The 22,215-nt window shown below is 51.6% G+C and overlaps 1 pseudogene; it reads right to left on the reverse strand.

Moving 5' to 3' along the window:
- Positions 1-6,096: 6,096 nt before the first annotated feature.
- Positions 6,097-22,215, reverse strand: part of LOC133773521 (nucleoplasmin-2-like) — an 18,181-nt pseudogene continuing 2,062 nt past the window's right edge.

Here is a 22,215-nt window from a genome sequence, read left to right on the forward strand (position 1 = left end):
GTCCTAATTTTCAGCATGAGCAGTGAGTTTTATGAGCTGGGAGCTCAGGGGAAGACAGGCAGAGGTGTGTAAGGGGCTGGATGCCAACCAAGCTTAGATTTGGATGTTTTCGCCTGAAGCGGTCACCTCCAGCAGGTAGCCCTGTCCATCAGTCTGGAGTTCCAATGGGAGGTTGCAGGTGCACGAGCTACTTCTGAGCAGGGTGGTGCGTTTGTAACGCAGCCTCTGGGAGCAGGGGAAATTGCCCAGACACCTCGCCGTGTGAAAGGAGGATGGCCCAGGCCGCAGGCTCAGGGAACATGGTGAGATTTTTATCCCATTGTCACAAAAGCCACCCGCATCACCCGAGTCCCCCAGGCCACGGGACCTGGGTATGGACAGTCTGTGACACGGTCATGAAACTTCCCCTAACTTTGTGTGCAGTGTTCGCGAACTTCCTACAAGACAGAAACATGTGAACCCGACATAAAGCCGTGGAGGCTTCCCCTATTGAATACCACAGGCTGTAGACTCCTCCTTTGTTCCAACCGTCAGAAACCAGCGCAAGAGAAATGACATAACAAGGCAACCCGCAAAAACAGTGAGCACAGGGTGAGGACGGGTCAGGTGGCATCAGCGCCCTGCTAATAACACAGCTCATTGCTGGGTATCGGATTCTCTACCTTAAACAGTTTTAGGAGCCAACAGGTGGTTTTGTGGAACCATCTGTAGGCATCCCATCAGTATATACCTAAAAACTCCAGGGGTTTTTGGTCCGGCTCAGAGAGGGTCACCCGTGGAACAGGATCATGGGAGAATCTTTCAGATGGAGGCTGTGCCGTGAGTCCAGAAATAATTGACACAAGCGACCAGCGATTTAACGACGTCGCCTATTGTTTCCACATCCTCTGCCGCTGTGTTAAAAACAGCAGGCTGCCTCCTGTAAACAGAATCCTTGCACCTTTAGAAACTCCGACCACTCAGAGCGGAGTGAGGATGGGAGGAGGGAGCTTTGTAAAGCCAGGGGGCCCTGGGGACAGGATCCGCGAGGCCAAGTGGTCCAGCTGCACGGGTCACATGGCTGTGGGAGTGGGAGTCCCTGGGCTCCACCCCCGGCTCTGGCTCCTGACCCCAGCTTTGGCCAGTGCACACTCCGCGAGACAGCAGTGGCGGCTCAAGTAGTTGGACTCCCACCATCCACAGGGGGGCGTGGATTGAGCTTCTGGCTTCTGCCTTGGTCCTGGACTAGCCCTGGCTGCGGTGGGCATTTGAGGAGCAAACCAGTGAGTGGCAGCTCTCTCCATCCCTCTGACTCTCAAATAAAATAATAATAAAAACCTGGGACCTTCTGAAAGATGTGTCCATGGAGTTTCGCTGCCATCAGGTCACTGCCCTCAGCCTTTCAAAGTACGGAAGCTGCACTCTGCACACCTTTCTGGGATGTCAGAATTCCCACCAAACCCGACAGCGGAGTCGCCGTGTGCTCACCTCTCTCCTGAGAGCGGCTTGCATTTCAGGAGGAGGTATCTGATGAATTTGGAAGACAAGTGAGACCCCCGGCCCTGTCTCAGCACTGTGACCCTGTCTGCCCCCAGCCCCCACTGAGCACGGGCAGGAGTTGGCAGAATTCCAGGCAGCTGGGAGCAGGGACCAGAAGATTCTAACATCTGTGAGCAGCACCTCCATCCCTTTGCTGGCGATACGGATCTCCCATCTTTATGCCCAACGTTGACATTCTTGAACTTGAGAAGGCGTTGCTCAGTCATTCTCTGCTTATAGTTGGTCTGTCTCTTCCAAACACACAGGTGTATCCGTAGTCAACAGCACACGATGACACACAGGGAACATGGCCAGAAAATCCAAAACTCAGGGTTGATACTGAGTTCACTTAGCATCCTTGATAAAATGCAGGCATCTTACCACAGCAATGAAACTAACAAACCCCAATCTGGACACGCTCCTTATTTAAGTTCCTGTCCAAGGTGGGTGTAAGAAAGGATCAGGCCAACAACTATCACATGTTTCTGTTGACATTGAACTGCCCTGGCGAACATCATCCGGATCACAGGAGCATCTGTTCTGAGACCAGGACAGAGGCTGCCCTACTTGGAGACATGATCAGAAGCCAGGGGGATGTTCCATTTGCTCAAACACCCCAGGCAGAGTGATGCTGGAGGCAGCGTCCCTTTGTGGATGGACCTGGTCACACTCACAGCCATCCTGATTTCAGTAATCACCTTGTAAGGTCTTACTCCATGCCCCAGATCACACGGATGCCCACCTGCCCAGCCTGTATTACATGGATGCCCACCTGCCCAGCCAGTATCACAGACGCCCACCTGTCCAGGACGTACCACAGGATGCCCATCTGCCCAGCCTGCATCACAGATGCCCACCTGCCCAGCCTCTATCACAGATGCCCACCTGCCCAGGCTGTATCACAGACCCCCACCTGCCCAGCCTGTATCACAGACCCCCACCTGCCCAGCCTGTATCACAGGGACACTCACCTGCCCAGCCTCTATCACAGATGCCCACCTGCCCAGCCTGCATCACAGACGCCCACCTGCCCAGCCTGTACCACATTAATGCTCACCTGCCCAGGCTGATTTGGAAATAATTTTGATAAGCGTTAAGTTAAAATCATAGTGTTTTCTGCAGGAAGAAAGCACTTGCTGAACTACTAACATGGTAGGAGTCTAAGCGAAGGTTTAAGTTGCCTGCCCTAAAGATCAAGCTGTTCTTTAAAGTTCTTTAAGGAGCCGGGGCACAGCGGCTTGGGCTGCTGCCTACAGCTCCGGTTCGAGACCCAGCTGCTCCACTTCTAATCCAGCTCCCCGCTTTCCCTGGGAAAGCAGAGGAAGACAGCCTGAGTGCTTGGACCCCTGAACCCATGTGGGAGACCTGGATGAAGCTCCTGGCTTCAGTCTGGTGTTGCACTCATTTGGAGAGTGAACCAGCAGATGGAAGCTCTCTCTCTCTCTCCCTCTCTCTGTAACTCTCTCAATAAATAAATAAATTTTTAAAAAGTCATTTACATATCCAAAAACTGTATAAATTAAATGGGTGTGCCTTTTCTAATTACTTTTTATTTACACATCAAGTAATATATTTGGTTACTAAATTTAAATCACTGTGCAAAGTTGGAAGAAATTAAAATGTTGCTTCTGGCTGGCACTGTGGCTCACTAGGCTAATCCTCTGCCTGCGGCGCCAGCACCCCAGGTTCTAGTCCTGGTCAGGGCACCGGATTCTGTCCCCGTTGCTCCTCTTCCAGTCCAGCTCTCTGCTGTGGCCCGGGAGTGCAGTGGAGGATGGCCCAAGTGCTTGGGCCCTGTATCTGCATGGGAGATCAGGAGAAGCACCTGGCTCCTGGCTTTGGATCAGCGCAGCGCGCCGGCCAGAGCGGCCATTTGGGGGGTGAACCAACAGAAAAAAGGAAGACCTTTCTCTCTGACTCTCTCTCACTGTCCACTCTGCCTGTCAAAAAAAAAAGTCGCTTCTTCGGGAACCTTATAGTGGAGACAGGCTTTCCCTCCTAAGTATGGCTCGTTAGTGAGGGTTCCCTGTGATAATGCACAGGGGACATTTCTAATTTCCTAGGTGCTGGATCGCCCTGGTGCCCGAGAAGGCATGGGCTGCTTCTACAAAGATCCATGAATGCCTTAGGAAAACAGACACTGAGCAACAGGACGGGTGCCAAGGACACAGTGTCTGTCCTCCTTCCTCCGGCCCCTAAAATAAGACCAAGGACAAACACGGAGCGCTGCGTAAACATCGGAGCGGCCGGCAGCATCACCAGACTGGAGGCCCTGCCCGGCCAGCAGCTCCTTCCCGCAGAACCTGCTTCCACGGCTCTCACGGCGGCGGCTACACCACATCCCACACACCTGCCAGACGCCCTCAACAAAACGAGAATGACAGAGGGGCGGACATCGGATGCAATGGATAAACCTCAGCTTGGGCACTGTATATGCCACATTAGAGGACGTGGGTTCAGGCCCCAGGACTGGTTCCACTCCAGCTTCCTGCTAATGCACACCCTCGGGATAGGCAGGTGATGGCTCAAGTGCTTGGGCCCCTGGCACCTGTTTGGGAGACGCAGATGGAGCTCCAGGCTCCTGGCTTCAGCCTGGCCCAGCCCTGGCTATTGTGGGCATTTGGGAAGTGAAGCAGTGGATGGCAGCACACTTGGCACGTTCTCTGTCTGTCTCTCTCTCTCTCTCTCTCTCTCTCTCTCTCTCTCTCTCTTTCTGCTATTCAAATACATAAAACAAAGAAATCTCAAAAAGAAGTCAGAGTGTTTTCACTCAGGATCCTTGGGTTAGAGACAAATATCAGAAAGCTACTCACATCGGCTTGAACCAAAAGCAGGTGTGCAGGCCACGGGAGCTTGGTATCTAAGACACGGGCAGGAAGCAGCGAGGCCCCAGAGCCGTCTGCACGCTGCCACCCGGTCTGTCTCCGACCCCCTGCATGTCTGCATCTCTCTCTAGTTTCATCTCCCTCCTTTCGGAATTTCTCTGATTATCCGTGCACAGGGAGAAGCTTGGATGTGCCAGGGTGTGGTACCGAGTCCACCACATCAGCACCCTCCCTGCGGCACCCGGGTGAGACCTGTCTGCCCTACCAGTGCTGTGACCCAGCTGTAGGCAGTGCTGTGTGCCGCGGGGAGGGGCCCTGCGCTGGCCTACCTTCCCCACAATTCCCTGCGACCTCTGTCGGGGACTGGGGGGCTCCTCAAGGGACAACCACTCTTCTGGGTACCAAAAAAACTGCTGTGTCCTGGAATGGGCAATTTCTTATGCGAGAGGGCCCGTAGGTCCTGGGCAGGAAGCTTGCGCCAGCATTGCCAAGGACTGGAGGCGATGAGACTCCCTTCTCAGATGTAAGTAGGCTCGTGTCCTTTATAACTCGTGACCCCTTAAGAAGCACAGGGTCTCAGCCCGGTGCTTTCCTGGGGGAGAAATCTCCATTTGGAGATTCCTCTGCTCACACGCAGAGAGCATGCTGGGAGGTGGCCCCGGGAGATCGCGGTGGGTGGTGTGGACGGAGGTGCCAGCGGGAGCCGTGGGGGCTACAGCGGCTGCCCCTTGCCCTTGGGCTGCAGGTGCTCCCCAGAGCCCGAGACGGAACCTCAACCTCCATTGCAATCTCACCATCATACAGCACGAGGCGCTAATCTTCGAGCTCGGTGTTTCTTTTCTTGTAAACTATTTATTTTTATCCACTTAAAAGGCAGAGTGACAGAGACAGAGAGGCATCTCCTGGCTCATTACTCAAATGGACACATCAGTCTGGGCTGGGACAGGCCAACACCAGAAGCCTGGAGCTCCATCTGGGTCTCCCACGTGGGTGCAGGGGCCCAAGCACTTGGGCCATCTTCCACTGCTTTCCCAGGTGCATTAGCAGGGAGCTGGATCAGAAGGGAGCAGCCGGGACACAAACCAGTGCCTATAAGGGATGCTGGCGTCACAGGCTGAACTTGCTCTCTTTTTTTTGACAGGCAGAGTGGACAGTGAGAGAGTGAGAGAGTGAAAGAGAGAGAGAGACAGAGAGAAAGGTCTTCCTTTTTTCTGTTGGTTCACCCCCCAATGGCTGCTGCGGCCGGTGCACCACGCTGATCCGAAACCAGGAGCCAGGTGCTTCTCCTGATCTCCCATGCAGGTGCAGGGCCCAAGCACTTGGGCCATCCTCCACTGCACTCCTGGGCCACAGCAGAGAGCTGGCCTGTAAGAGGAGCAACCGGGACAGAATCCGGCGCCCCAACCAGGACTAGAACCCGGCGTGCCGGCGCCGCAGGTGGAGGATTAGCCTAGTGAGCCGTGGCGCCAACCATGAACCTGCTCTTAAAATGGAGCCTCTTTGGGTCCAGTGCTGTGGCATAGTGGGTAAAGCTGCAGCCTGCAGTGCCGGCATCCCACGTAGGCGCTCTTTGAAGTCCCAGACTGGTGAAGTTTTCTGGGCCTGGGGGCAGAACCAGCGATTCTGGTTTTTTTTTTTTTTTTTTTTGTGGAGGGCCAGACAAAGCAAAACTTTATTGTGCCCCCTCCTCTCCAGGGGCCCCTGAACCTGTGGCACCCCGACACAGGCACTGGCACTGGCCGCTGCAGGCTCCTCACATCTTGGGTCGCTGCGTGGACTTGGCCTTGTGCCCAGGGCTCTTGTCCCTGAGGCTGGGCCTCACTGCCTCCTCCTTTCGCCAGCTTTTTCTTCTTAGCAGCACTCGACTGCTCCAGAGGCGCCTGCCTTGTGGCTGGTTTGGCATCTCTAGGGAGATGTCCGCCTCCTCCTCTTTGTCGTCATAGTCCTCGTCTTCCTCCTCCTCCACCTCCTCCTCCTCTCCCTCCTCTTCCTCTTCCCAGGCTGGGTCTGAAGTTTCACTGATGAACACGGGGCCTGAGCCAGCCGGCAGCTGGAACGTGATGGGAGGAGACATCTCGCTCCAGATCCGCCCTGGCGACCATGGGCAGGACGGAGTTCTGCAGGGAGGCGATGGTAACAGGCAACGCCTTCCTGTCCTCCTGGCCGGCTCCGGGCACCACCTCCACCCGGTTCACCTCCTCCTTGGCTTTCTCCCCCAGGCAGATCGTGTTGACCCACAGCTCTCTTTCCCCTCCACCTGGGGCTTCCAGGTCCAAGTTCGCTTCTCCTGATTGAGCTCACGGCCCCAGAGCAGCGTCCTCACTGCCTTCTCAGCTGTGTTGCTGATGCTGCTACAGTCCACAGCGCCGGGCAGGTGGGGGCGCTAGGCTACTGCACGGCCACCTTCAGCCATCACTGGCTCCTCCCCTCCGCCAAAGGAAGCGATTCCAGATCGCTAGGGGAGTCAAGGCAGACGATACCAACCAATCACGGAATGAGGCCCCACGTCACTCAGTCGTCATAAATAATACATCGCTGACACGAATCTGCAATGTCGCAATTGAGGAGACGGAGAGGAACTTAACAGAGAACTCGATCTGTGTGCTAAGGAGTGGGCATTTGGGGCAGGGGCTGCACCCCGTACCCAAGGGCTTGGTTGGTCTCAGTCCCAGCTGCTCCGGTTCCAACCCAGGTTCCTGCTGATGCACACCCCGGGAGGCAGCAGGTGATGGCTCAAGTGCTTGGGTCCCCTTTCTCGGGGCAGCCCAGCGCTTTCTGTTACAGGGAATTCTGCTGCATTTCCTGCCTCAGACGGACACAGTCTACCCCGGATCTGAAAGCAAAGCCCACCCTGTTCTGCTCCGCCTGGAGCCCCCACCCAGCAGTGACCAGAGGTTCCCTCTGCCCAGGGCCACTCGCTCCTGGGGGGCTGGAGCTCTTGGAAGTCTCCCACGGGAAGCTCAGTGGGTCCAGCTGAGTCCGAAGCCCTCTGCACAGTCACCTCCCACTTCTCGCTCATTGCCACCCCGTGAGCCTGCTCCTGTCGGTCACTCCCTGTCCCTGCAGACATCTCGCAGCCAGAGAGAGAGCCTCCTGACCCCTGCCTCCCGATCTGAGCCCTGGACGTGTTCCCTGAGCCATTCTACACCGACCCAGGGCTCAAACCCACTGGTAACTCTTCCACGTGTGCGCACGGTCCAGAGTCCTTGGGTCTCAGCTCCCCGTATCCAGTAGGTTCCTGGACATCTGCTAGAACCCTCTGACAGCTCCAAGTCAGAAGGCCTCTGACCATTCCTGGCACCTCCTGTCCCACAGGGCTGCCCAGGTCCCCCAGGAAATCATGGCCTCACTCCTCCTCTCACCCCCTCACTCTCTGCTCCATCCTGCTTCTCTCTTTCAGCCACAGAGCCTAAGGTCTATAAAGTGTGTGCACCTGCTGCACCTGCCCAAGGCTGCCCTACTAAGATGCTGGCAGCATTGAGCTTCCTGTCTGACTCTGTCCCTTTTTGGCTAGAGCAAGCGAGTGAGCGAGCGAGCAAGAGAGAGATCTTCCATCTGCAGGTTCCCTCCCCAAATGCTGGCAACAGCTAGCGTTCTGCAGACTGATGCCAGGAACTCCTTCCAGGTCTCCCTCGTGGCTGCCACCTGCTGCCTCCCAGGTGCATTCGCGGGGAGCTGGATTGGAGGTTCAGACAGGCCCACGACTCTATCCCAGGCACGGGATGTGGGATGCAGGTGTCCCAGGTGGCTGCAGACTCCACTGCACCCCGACACCTGCCCCATCCCTACACGCTTAATTTCCACACCCAGGCCTTCACACTGCCCCCACAGCCACCCGGAGAGTGTGCGTGTGCTCCTGCCCCTGGGCCCTTCTTCAACCATCTGCCCCATGATCAGCATTCGGACTGCAGCAAAGGCTTCTTGGGGGTGATTGCCCAAGAGTGACCTTTGTCCTTTGACCCTGGTAGGACCTAATGATCCTTGAAGCTGTGAGACCTCACTCGGCGGGCAGCACGCACCAGCCCGGCTGGATGCCACAGAGGCAGGGCAGAGTGACAGCCCAAGTTCAAGCGCCTGAAACAGTAGCCCGAGGGCGATCCTGCTGACCAGTGCCTGTGCTCCCGTCTCTCACATGGTTAGGAAAGCACACACCGTGTCTCTTTCTCCTTCTCTGATTCACCCATCACCCTGAGTTGCCGATGTCCGCCCACGATCGGTGCTTTAAAAGATCTCTCTCCTCTGGAACTGAGTTTGTGCTAAACAAACAGAACACATATTTCCCCTTGCACTTTTCTGAAACATACACGCAAAATAAGGCCGGGCGGTAGATTGTTTGTCTCTTTTTATGTTTCAAAATAAAATTCTATTAAATTAAAAAAAAAAGTATATAAGGGGAACAAATGTCACGTATTTCATTTGTACGGGTTTAAGAGCATAGTGACCGGCCCACCCTAGCCTCCCTCCCTCTTCCTTCCCTTCTTATTTTTAAGTTTTACGGTGACATGCTTCCAAGCAGCTTTGTAATCACAAGCTTAATCCTCCACTAAGTAAAGAATTCAACAAGTACGAAGTAGAAAAACCACCGTTAGGATCACTTCTCAATCAGGGATTCTGTGTGCTAAGAGACGGTGAGATAATGAGAAAACCGATATTGTATTATTTTTTCCCCTTTCCCGACATGCTGTGTCTGGTCTCTCCTCGCGCCTGGGCGCCGTCCCTCCCTGTCCCGTCTCAGCACCCACTCAGCCTCTACTTCCCAATGGTGACAGCAGTAACACATCCCAGGGTCATGGCTGCTGACATGGTTCACATTTCCTGTGATCTGGTAAACACAGTAGGCAGCACACACCGCTCGGCTGGTGCACCTGCACAGTGGGCTGCACTGGGTCATTTCCTCACCACGTGTCGTCCTGAGACCACCAGAGCAGGGCGGGGTGCTGGGCGTGGCTGGCTAAGCCACTGCCTGGGACTCCTGCATCCCATATCATCATGTGGGTTCGAGTCCCAGTTTCTCTGCTTCTGATGCAACTTCCTGGGAGGTAGCAGGTGATGGCTCAAGTGCTCTGGCCCTTGCCACCTTGTGGGAGATGGAGCTCCTGGCTCCTGGCTTTGGCCTGGCCCAGCCCTGGCTGCTGCAGCCTTCTGGGGAGTGAGCCAGGAACGATGCCCCCTCCTTTATTCTGTGTCTCTCAGCCTTGCAAATGAATTCATACATGTGACTTCCTAAAACATGCCTTCAAATTAAGAAATCATTAAGCACAGTGCCTACTTAATGAAGTATTGGGTAGTAAAGAAAGATTCAAAAATGCGAATTTTCTTCTACAAATTTCAAGGAGCCATGAAGACTCAGATCGGCAGAACTAGTGAGACGCGCGAGTCCAAGCAGAAGGAGGAGCGCTGGGGTCAGGTTGCCCAAAGCCGCGTGCGTTCCCTGCAGCGGGATGAAGCTTCTGTCCTACCCACCAACCAGCAAGTCCAAGGCCACGCCTTTCCTAATGACAGTCTCAGGCACAAACAAGCCGAGCAGTATTTGTCCACTCTGGCCCACTCCGAGAGAAGAGACCGACATAAGTATCTACACAGTTTGGGGGAATTTCTAGCTGTGGAGATGGGTAATCCAAGAAGAAGGAAGCCTTGTATTATCTTCAGCGACTGGAAAGTACCCAACAAGGAAGTTCTAACCCCCGTGATGGCGACACAGTGGTCCTTGCCCTGGTCTCAGGACGTGTACTGACAGATACAGGGGCTTAAATAACTGATCTGGCACACGCACCGTCTGGTTTCGGGAATACTCTAGAAGCGATGATGACTACAGAAATACTCTTAGAACTATGAACACGGCTCCGAAGTTAACACAGTGAGCCATGTGGATGCTCACTGAATCCCACAGAGAGGGGCTCTACATGGTTCTCCCCTCTTTCCAGCCTTTCTTTCAACTGATACTATGCAAAGAAAGTGAGGTGGAAACATTGTCAGCGCAAAGTACACCCATGACTCTTACATTGTTCCCTCTTCCCTTCACAACGGGGAAACAGGTTTCAGCGATCAGACTTGACCTTGAGAGTCTAAACTATCCCGCTGCTGGCTGGGCCAAGAAAACTCCCCTCAAATGAAGTTGGCTCAATTATAACAGAACCACTAACTGCTTTCTGTTTGAGGGGACTTCAAAAAGTTTGTGGGAAATGGGATTAAAATAGTTTATTTTAGTGCAAAAAAAAAAATCTGAAGTTCTGGCAGTTTTTTTCTTTAAAGATTTATTTCTTCTGTTTTTGAAAATCAGAGTTACAGAGAGGGACAGACAGAGACAGATAAAGATCTCTCAGTCACTGGTTCACTCCCAAAATGACCTCAATGATCAGAGCTGGGCTGGCTCAGATTGAAACCAGGAGCCAGGAGCTTCCTCCAGGTCTCCCACATGGGTGCAGGGGTCCAGGCACTTGGGCCGTCTTCTACCGCTTTCCCAGGCCACAGCAGAGAGCTGGATCAGAAGAGGAGCAGCCGGGACTTGAACCGGCGCCCATATGGGATGCCAGAGCTGCAGGCCAGGGCTTGGCACTTGGGCCATTCTCTGCTGTTTTCCCAGGTGCATTAGGAGGGAGCAGGATTCGAAGTGGAGCAGCCGGGACTGGAACCGGCGCCCATATGGGATGCTGGCACTGCAGGCAGAGGCTTAACCTGCTGTACCACAGCGCTGGCCCCTCACTCATTTTTTCCAAAGTGTTTTGCTTGGGAATTGTCAGGCTTCCTGGTTTCAGAGAGGAATGTATTTTTATCAGTTCTGGAATGTTCTTGTTCAACAAATCCCTCTTTCTTAGACTCTGTATGGTCTTTTTCTGGACATCCAGTTAGACTCATGTTGGGTATGCACACTCCACTGTTAAACCTTCTAACCTCTTTTTCATACTCCCCATTAGTTCACCTCTAAGTCTTACATTACCAGGAACTGTAAAAGTCCATCTCGGAGGGACATCGGCAAGGCAGTGAGGCAGGAGGCTCCGGACTCCCTTCCCTGACACGGACACGTTGATTCCACAGCAGTCAATAGGTTAATGTACTTTGTGAAATAAACAGAAACTGATTTTGAGGCTCCTTCACTCTGTGAAAGCAGGACTCTAGCCAAACTGAGACCAACAGGCAAGCTGGAAATGTCTTCTAACCTAACCCTTACACCAGGACAACACTATGTGACTGGGGGAGACCCATCTTCCACTCGAGAGAGGCACACGTGCAATGTCTCAGCTTTTGCAGGTCCTGCCCAAGGACTGGCCTCTGTCTTGCCTTCTTCACAGAGCTGATGCGACTCAACACACACTAGGTCCCAGGGAGTGAAGCAGAACACGGGTGGCCATTTCAACCCGTGTGTGCACTCGCTACAGCGCCCCCTCTGGCTCAACACAGAGTAAGCAGGCAAAACCCAGCCTCTCCTTGGAGACAGAGTTGCAACGTGCAATAAACATGACAACCTGATGTTGCGTGTGTTCTACTTGAGGGACTGGCTCTTGTCCCACCGGGACTGTGATGTGAATGGGGCCCAGCAAATTCTCCACCGCTGGGGGCTCCAGAGAACAAGGCAGTGGCTTCCACCAGCCCACAGGCACTTACCGCGGCTCCTCCAGCTCTGTGCGAGCTAGTGGGGAGAAATACCCCCCAAAACAAACAAAGCACAAAACTCCCACTGGAGCTGTGCAAAGGGAAAGAGTTAGCAATCAAATGTTCCAACTGTTTTGCGGACTTCCCGAGGGACTGGCTTCTGACTCATCTGTATCTGGGTGCTGATGGTGTCGTGGGGTTCAGCATAAGCAGGTGGTTGGGGAAAATGAACTGGGAGATTTTCCACAGGTTCTGTCTCTCGTCTTGTACCTTGACTCCTCCCCCTTACATGCCAATCCAGTACGGCCACTTTCCCATGATGCACCCGTGCCTTCTACACAGGAAGGAGGGGACGCGTGTATACGCTGAATTCCATGTGGAGGTGCCATGAGACTCCCAGAAAGCGTCCTGCACGCTAAATCCCGTGCAAACGCCACTCCATCTGTGTATTCAGCCAGGGTGCCACCCCAACCCCACGAAGGGGGCTGCAGGCTCAGGGGCACCTTCTCTTGCCTTCTCCTGTGCTCTCCCTGGTAGGCAGCTCTCTGGCCCTCGGGGGCCGCCTGCGCTCATGCCTGAACGTATTCTCACTCTCTCTCACTTTAAACAAATCAGGATGCCATCTGTGCACCTTACCTGTGCCTCTGCTTTGTATTCTTATCTCACATGGAGCAAGGACTGGGAAACAAGGGGCCCAGCAGATTCCAAGCGCCCAGGGAGCACTGGGAACAAAGATGGTGCTTTGAGCTAGTGTGCACGAATTCCCCCACAGCCCAGCACAGAGTCAGCAGGGAAACTCTCCCCCTCCCTCCTATAACCGGGGGAAGGAAGCAGTAGTACAGGCAATGATGCAACAGCTCCCTTTGTACCCAAGGCACTGGCTTCTAGCAGCACTGACAGGATCTGGCAAGCTCCTGAGGGCCATAGGAGCAGAGAAGGAAGTGTGGAACAGCACAGAGGCTGACAGGCCAGCAGAAGCAGCTCTGGCCAGGTGGTGTGAGGTCGTCTCCTCTGCGCGTGTTGTCCATGAAGACTGGGACAGGCAGGGGTCCTTTGTGGTGTGCAGATACCAACACAGAGTCAGGGAAAAAGAAGGAACAGGAAAACACGACCGACACACAGGAGCGAGAGGAGACTCCAGAAATCACATCCTACTGAATTATCTTAGAGGATTCAGAATCCCCATCATGAGGGTACTCCATGAGCCAGGTAGAGCTTGGTGAGAATCTCAACCAAGATACAGAGAATCTTAAAAAGAAGAAACCAGATCTTGGAGCTGAACTGCAAATAGGGGATGTCAACAACAGAGAAGCACTAACAGAAAAAAGGGTCAGTGACCTCAAAGCCCAGTCACTGGAAATGACCCAGTCAAATGGACCACAACGTGATTGATGGAAGTTTCCGGATAGGGAAGAGAAAGGACCTGAGAGCGTATCCAAATAATTGGTGGACAGCGTCTCATATCTGGGGAAGCAAATGATGTCCAGAACCGGGAAGTCCAAGGGATTTCACATATGGTGAACCCAAAGGAGCACACACCCAGATGGATTATAATCAAGCTGTCTGACTTCAAAGGAAAAGAGAATTTTAACAACAGCAGCAGAAGAATGACTTGTCTATACACAGGAACTTCCTTAAGGCTATCAGGAGAAATCCTGCCAGTCAGTGGGAATGGGAAGCAGACAAAGAAACTTCTGACCAAAGATATCAGGGCTGAACAAAACTGTTCTTCAAGAATGTAGGAGAGGGGCCAGCATCCTGACGCACTGAGTGATACCACTGCCTGGGATGCTGGCATCCCCTATGGGCACCAGTTTGTGTCCTTGCTGCTCCACTTCCAACCCAGATCCCTGCTAATGGCCTGAGAAAAGCAGAAGGGTAGCCCAAATGTTTGGATCCCTGCCACTCATGTGGGCGACCTGGATGAAGCCCCTGGCTCCTGTCTCTCTCTCTTCCTTCTCTCTCTCTCTTCTCTCTCTTCTTTCTCTTCTCCTCTCCTCTCCTCTCCTCTCCTCTCCTCTTCTCTTCTCTCTCTCTCTCTTTCTTTCTCTCTCTTCCTTCTCTCTCTCTCTCTCTCTTCTCTCTCTTTTCTTCTTCTTCTTCTTCTTCTTCTTCTTCTTCTTCTTCTTCTTCTTCTTCTTCTTCTCCTCTCTCTCTCTCTCTCTCTCTCTCTCTCTCTCTCTCTCTCTCTCTCTCTCTCTCCTTCTCTCTCTGTAACTCTAACTTCCAAATAAATAAATCTTTAAAAACCTGCAGGAGGGACAAAGACTTTTCAGGACCCTAAGACTTGCTTTATTAAAATACCATAGAGAGGTCTTTGGCTTGAAACACAAGCACACTACACAGTGACATAAAAACAAAAGGAAAATAACAGTAGCAATAATAAATCATTGGCAAAGGCAAATATTCAACACCGCCTTTGTGAGTTTCATAGACAAAGAGTAAGCCAAGTGAAGAGAGAAATTATATTTTAGGAACTGCATCTCTCTTGAACATGTATAGATTTTTCCTTGTCATTGTAATCTAAACAATAGAATAGAACAACTATTTCTATACTACTTTGCATTAGGTAGTGCTAGTAATCTAGAGACAAGAGGATGAGTGTGGCTTCTAGGTAAAAGCTACACCAGCCTACAGAGGGCACTTGTCATCCACGGAGTTTTGCATGTGTACAAAACTGACCCAACAAATTGGTTGGGTCCTGGAACCAACCCCCACCAGACACCAAGGGATGACTGCTTTTCTCACTCTGGTGGATAAATCACTTTTATTTTTAGTAAAAGAGCTAAAATATAAAGTATAAAATACCTATATCTAAAATATGTTAATGGATACATAATATAAATAGGTGTAACTTGTAACATCAATAGCATACCTGTGGGGAGAGAAGTTACAGTGTAGAGTTTTGTATGTGATTGAGGTTAAGCTGTCATCAGCTTAGACTGCTAGAACTATGATAAAATAAATGAAACATAAAGGAAGACAAAAAGAGAGAAAAATGCGACAAAAGAACAGAAAACAATGAGCAAAATGGCAGCAGTAAATCCTTTTCCATCAACAACTGCTTTACATATAAACAGGTTAAACTCCCAGTCGAAACACACAGAGCGGCTGAATGGATGGAAACCATAACCCAAGCATATGCTGTCAGTACGGGAGTCACTTCAGATTTAAGAACACTCACAGGCAGAGAATGAAGAGGAAAAAAGTTCTGCACACAAATGGCAACCATAAGAGAGCAGAAGAAGTGGCTCTGTAGCAGGCAAAATAGACTTCAGGTCAAAGAAGGAAATCATCCAGTGGTCAAAGGGGCCGTCCACCAGCAAGATAAAATGATGGTAAATACAGGCACCCCGCATAGGAGCACCTGAATATATACAGGAAACATCAACACAGCTGAAGGGAGAGAGAACAACACAGTCATCATAGGCACCTTCAATACCCAAGGACAGAACACCCAGACACAAAGCCAACAGAGAGTGGACCTGGGTAGCACCATGGGCCGACAGCCCTGACGTGACAGCTGCACAGCACACCTTCTCAGGACGGGCATGTGGCTCAATGGTTAAGACACCACTGGGGAGGCCGGAATCCCACATCCGAGTGCCTGGGTTCGAGTCCTGGCTCGGGTCCTGATTCCAGCTTCCTGCTGATGCGCACCTTGGGAGGCAGCAGGTGATGCTGCAAGAGGTTTGTCCCTGCCACTCCATGGAAGACCAGGATGGAATTCCTGGCTCCTGGCTCCTGGCTTTGGCTTGGCCCAGTCTCAGCTATTGCAGGCATAGGGGAGCCAAGGATTGGATGGGAGATTTCTCTCTTTCTGCCTTGGAAATAAATAATAAACTAAAAAAATTTAAAAGAATACACATTCTTCTGCAGCCCACAAAGAACATTTTCCAGGGCAGATCCCATGTTAGGTCACCAAACAAGCCTGCACAAACTTAAGAAAATGGAAATCGTGCCAAGCACCTTTTCCAAGCACAATGAAATGAACTAGATATCAACAAAAATGAAACTGGAAAATTAAAAAATAAGTGGAGATTAAGTAACACATTTGAACAATGAGCAGGTAGAAGAAATCAGAAGAGAAACTAGACAGTGTCTCAAGACAAAAAAAAAGCCAATGCACTAAGACATGAGATCAGCAAAAGCAGTACTATGAGGAAAATGTACAGCTATGAGCGCCTACATTAAAAAAGAAGCAAGATTTCAAATAAGCAACCTAATTTCATACCTCCAGGAAGTGGTAAAAGAATAATAAACTAAGTCCAAAGTTAGCAGAAGGAAGAAAATAATAAAAGTAGAGCAGACATAAATGAGTTAGAGAACAGCAAAATAGAAAAGTCGCCAAAACTACGAGTCTGTTTTCTGAAACAGAATAGACAAAACTTCAGCTGGACAGAGAGAGAAGACACAAACGCATGGAGAAAGCAATCAAGAAGACAACTACGCACGGTTCTGTAACTCAAACTGGACAGCCCCGTAGATATGGGTGAGTTCCTAGAAACACGGTCCGGGAACACCCAGTCATGAAGGCACAGGAAGTCTGAGTGGGCTAATCAGCTAAGGAGAGGGGATCAGTAGACTAAAACCATCCAGCCAGGAGAAGCCCAGAGCAGGTGTGTTCACTGCTGAATTCCACCAAACGTGCAAAGAAGAAAAAATTGTCAGCTCTCTTAAACTCTTAGAAATTATGCTGTGGAGGGAACACTTCCAGATATAAGGCCAGAAATACCTTTGTATCAAGGCCAGATAAGGACAACACCAGAAAATTACATCTTGATTGATACTGATGCAAAATTCCTCAACAAAACACCAGCCAACCAAACCCAACAGGACACCCAGAGTGTCATGTACCATATCATAGATGTATCCCTTGGATACAAGGATGGCTGGACAAATGAAAATCAATTAATGCGATACCACATTAAGAGAACAACGGATAAAAATCACATCATCACTTCAACAGACAGAGAAACAGCATCTCATAGAACTCAACCCCATCGTGATAAAAACCTCAGCCGACCAGGGGTACAGGGACATTGTGTCACCATCACAGAAGCCAGGTATGAGAAGTTCACCAATCATAAAATACTGACAGCTTTCTCTCTAAGACCAGGAACAAGACAGAGGCGTCCACTCTCACGACTTCTAGTTAACATGGTACTAGAAGCTCAGGCCAGAGCAATGAGACAAGAAGAAAGCACTGTAGATCAGATAGGAACAAGTAAAATCGTCTCTGATTATAGAAGTCATGATTTTATATACAGAAAATCCCAAAGACTCCTGCAAAAAACTGTTAGAATAAATGCATTCAGTAACTTTAGAGGAAGTAACACCCACATTAAAAAAATTAAGGGTTTTGTTTAAAGAACTCTCTCAAAAGTAAATTAGAAAAAATTAGAAAAAAAATCCCATTTAGAAGAAAGTGCCAAAATGAACAACATAGTTAGGAATAAATATAGGTGAGGTGGTAAGAGACTTGTGTAGTGAAAGCTACCAAAGGTCAGGAAAGAAAAGACAAAAGACACAAGCAAACAGAAAGACCTGTCATGTTCGTGACCTGGGAGACTGAATATTGCTAAAATATCCATAACACTCCAAGTGATCTACGGCTCCCATAGGAGCCCATCAACATTCCCACCGGAGCGTTTAAGACATAGGAAACACATTCGTAAAATTTACATGAGCCCACAAAAGGCCCTGCACAGCCAAAAACATCTTCAGAATGAAGAACAAAGCTGAAGGTACAACACCTCTTGATAGCAAAGTATACCACAAAGCCACAGTGATTAAAACAGAACGAGACTGGTATAATGGCAGACACAGAGACCAGTGGAGCAGAACCGGGAGCCCATTTATGATCAACCAGTCTTTGACAGGACAAGACACAATCACTTCCACGAGTGATGAAAATCAGATGTCCACATGCGAGAGCGGAATTAGACCAATAACTTACACTGTGCACATCTCAAATGGATTACGACTTCAACCTACAACTCTAAAACTTCTAGAAGAAAATCAGGAGAACCTTCGTGACATTGGCCCCACCGATCATTCCGTGGATATGACGATAACAGCTCAGGCCACCAAAGCAGAAACAGACAAGTTGGACCCCGTCAAACTCAAGGCTCTGCACAGCAAAGGAAGCAGCCGATACAGCCTGTGGAGTGGCAGCAAAGATTCACAACTCACAAATAGGAAAAGGAGCTTACTTCCAAAGTACGCAAGAAGCTCCCGCAGCCAGAAGGCGAAACCCCTAACAGTGTGATTAACCGAAGGGTAGGAACGGGAACAGGTGTGACGCATAGATGACACGCAGATGGAGAACCGGCAGATGGCGTCTCTGTAACTGGGAGCCCACGAATAGAAACTGCCCGGAGGAGACACCACCCCCCTGTCGTACGCCATGACCTGGGCCAACCCTGAGGACATGCCAGCCACGGAAGGACACACCCCATACAGTTCCACCGACAGAAGGAGTGCAAAATCATCAAACTCAAGAAGCAGAGAGCACAGGAGTGGTTGCCTGGGCTAAACAAGGGATACACGGTGACTTGCTACGTACTATGGGGAGCATTTCAGTTATACCACACTGGGGACCGCTAGAGACCTGCTTTCCACTGCTGCCCAACTCTCTGTTGTACACTGAAAGACTTGTGAAGGGGTAGATCTGCATTACCACAATGTTTTAGACAAAGTCTACCTTCTACTTCATCAAGTCTGCATTTTATCTAGTCTGTCGTTTAACAAATTCTCGAGTTTCTACCCATAGTATTTCTTTTAAAAAGATTCATCTACTATTTATTTGAAAGGCAGAGCTGCATAGAAAGAGGGAGGGAGGGAGGAAGGGAGGGAGGGAGGAAGGGAGGGAGGGAGGGAGAGAGAGAGAGAGAGAGAGATTTCCATCTTCTGGTTCACTTCCCAGATGGCTGCAACAGCTGGGGAGGAGATTTATTTTCTTTATTTTCATGTTTATATTTTTGAAACATTTTTAATTTTTTTCTACAGTTTTTTTAATGTGTTTGAAAGGCAGAGGAAGGTGGGGGGAGGGATGGAAGGAAGGGAGAGTGAGAGAGAGAGAGAAAAAAGAAAGAGAAAGAGAAGGAGAAAGAGAAAGAGAAAGAGAGAGAGAAATCTTCCACCTGCTGGATCCCTCCCCAGATGGTGGTAACAACCAGGGCCAGGAGCTTCTTCCAGGTCTCCCACGTGGGTGCAGGGGCCCAAGCACTTGTACCATCCTCCACTGCTTTCCCAGGAGCATCAGCAGAGAGCTGGATCAGAAGTGGAGCAGCCGGGACTCAAAAAGGCACCCATATGGGATGCTGGCACTGCACACAACGGCCTAACCCACTGGGCCACAACACCAGCCCCGAGATTCATTTTGAAAATCCAACAGATCCACAGTGTAGAGCCTGTTCTTGCAGTGTGTGCCACACGTGGGTGTCGCACTCCGCATCTGAGAGTCCCAGCAGTGGTCTGGGCAGCTGGGACTCCTTTTTCTCTGTGTGTTGCCCCTGGGAGTTGCTTCCTGAGCCCCCTGAGCTGTCTGGGCTCAGCTCCTGGATCTCCCCCTGGGGGAACCTCAGGTGCCCGAGCACAAAGCCCAAATAGCTGGGGATGCTGCCGACCAGGGACGGTTAAATAGCACTTCTGGCTTTTGGCTTTTTCTTTTTCCTGTTTTCCCTGGCGTATGACGGTGTAACTTTAGGTCCCAAAACCCGGGGCATAAGACACGCTCTGTCAATTCCTTTCTTCCGTCCTTTTAGAGCCCGCGCTGGGTCTAGGGCTCCGAGGTCTCCCTCCGTAGGGCTGATCTTTCTTCTTATTCAGCCCCTGATGGTGTCACTGCTTTGTGGGGACTCGGGCTGACTTATTGTCCACCGAGTGCATCTATTCAAAGTCTCTAACCACGGGGGACTGGCAGAGAGCACAGCAGCCGGTGATGGCTCCGCCGCTCCCTCGGCCCTGGGCACTGAGGGTTCATTTGCCCCCGAGGGATTCCTTTACTCTCTGGACAGATCAGGAGGCCTTACAAAATACACTGTATATTGTTTGGTTGTTAATTCAGTGTTTTTGCTTTTCTGGGACGGCATGCTCTGAACATCGATTAGCCCCATGCCCATCACTGTTTGTTGATGATTCTTCTAGTTACAACTGTTCACAAAACCTGGTGGGGGACTTCAGTAAGTAGGGTACAAGCAGAACAGATCTGAGAAGCTCCTAGTGCGTTATCCTTAAACAGTGAAGAAGGGGTTCATGGAGGATGCAAATAGATGTCGCATTATATATATATATATATATATATATATATATTTTTTTTTTTGACAGGCAGAGTGGACAGTGAGAGAGAGAGACAGAGAGAAAGGTCTTCCTTTGCTGTTGGTTCACCCTCCAATGGCCGCCGCGGTAGCGCGCTGTGGCCAGCGCACCGCGCTGATCCGATGGCAGGAGCCAGGTGCTTCTCCTGGTCTCCCATGGGGTGCAGGGCCCAAACACTTGGGCCATCCTCCACTGCCTTCCTGGGCCACAGCAGAGAGCTGGCCTGGAAGAGGGGCAACCGGGACAGGATTGGTGCCCCGACCGGGACTAGAACCCGGTGTGCCGGCGCCGCAAGGCGGAGGATTAGCCTAGTTTTTAAAAATGACACGTCCTCGTGCTAGAATCTGAGGCGGCAAATCAGCCCTTAGAGAGAAGTTCAGAAACACAACAGGAAACTCCACTACCCGGGCCGGATCAAGGACAGCCGAGCGCTAGGAAACCTAGGAGATAACTGTGTCACACACGAATGACCACACACGCAGGCCCACGAGGATGCTGGGAGACGGAGCACGGCTCGTTGCTGCCCAGTCTACCTTCCCACAGTAGCAGAGACGTCTGGTGACACGGGGACCGGCTTTTCTGGATCCCCGAAGCTAGACACGCTCCACGGGAGGGGACATGTCCATTCCGATGGAAATTCAGCTACACGGGATCTAAAAGGAACAAGTGGTGTTGTGGGCCGGGTGGTGCGATTCGCATCCTTGTAGGTAGAAATGCTTCAGAGAGAAGTCTTACTTGAAGTATAAGGTTGCACACCCAGAAGGGGCGTGGTTGTGTGGGTGTCTCCTGCGGTGGGAGGTTAGAGCACACTCCCCCCCGCCCCAGAGCTTTCTAGTACAGTCTTCAAGGCGACAGACAAGAACTCCCATCCTGGGGTCCCACCGGCACCCCCGTTTAACCCTGGAAGGTCCGAGGTCCTGGGCCACACCCTGTTTTCCATTCCCACCTTCTCCCTCGGTGTCCTCCCACAATAACAGATAACTGAAACAACACATCATCAGTGCTGTGTGCCTGTGGCCCCGCCCAGCCCTGGTCTCTAGGTCTGTGAATTCAACTTCCCATCTGGGCGCTCCCATGGACGACCAGAGCTTCTGCCTGCTGGGTTCCCTGGCCTCACTCCCTCCCCCTCCCCCATCTCCCTCCTCCCCCCTCCCTCTCCCTTTCCCTTCCTCTCCCTCTCTCTCTCCCTCCTTCCCCTCCCCCTCCCCCTCCCTCCCCCCTCCCTCTCCCTTTCCCTCCCTCTCCCTCCCTCTCTCCCTCCTTCCCCCTCCCCCTCCCTCCCCCTCCCTCTCTCACCCTTCCCCTCCCTCCCCCCTCTCCTCCCTCTCTCCCTCCTCCCCCCCTCCCCCTCCCTCCCCCCTCCCTCTCCCTTTCCCTCCTTCCCCCTCCCCCTCCCTCCCCCTCCCCCTCCTCCTCTCTCTCCCTCCTCCCCCTCTCCCCCTCCCTCCCCTCTCCCTCTCCCTTTCCTGCCCTCTCCCTCTGCCTGCTGCCTCCCTGGGTGCACACCGGCAGGAAGCTGGAGCAGAAGTGACCCAGGACTTCAGCCAGGCGCTCCGTGGATAGGAGATGTGGGCACCGCAGCTGCATCTTAACCCCCGGCCCCACCCTTCCCTGTCTAGTGGATTCTGGGATTGGGAGCGCACATTTTGGAAATCTAGGAAATAAGATGGCCACGAGCCCATCTGGCCTTCACCCTGCTGGGAAAAGGGCAGCAAACCCGGACGTAGACTTTGGGGCCTGACGAGACCTCAGAAATACTTAGACGAGAAACGGACAGCCAGCCTGCTCCAGCAGCATCAACAAGGGGCTTATCTTTTCAAAATCTGCATTTTCAGATTTCCAGACATCTGTCCCACCCACTGTGGCACGAGCTACGAAGACCAGCATCCCATGATCACAGAAAAGATCAGCTCCTGGCTCCTGGCTGCTGGCTTTGGATCAGCCCAGCTCCGGCAGATGT

The sequence above is a fragment of the Lepus europaeus genome, chromosome 14 (assembly GCF_033115175.1).
Source record: "Lepus europaeus isolate LE1 chromosome 14, mLepTim1.pri, whole genome shotgun sequence".
Taxonomy (NCBI): domain Eukaryota; kingdom Metazoa; phylum Chordata; class Mammalia; order Lagomorpha; family Leporidae; genus Lepus; species Lepus europaeus.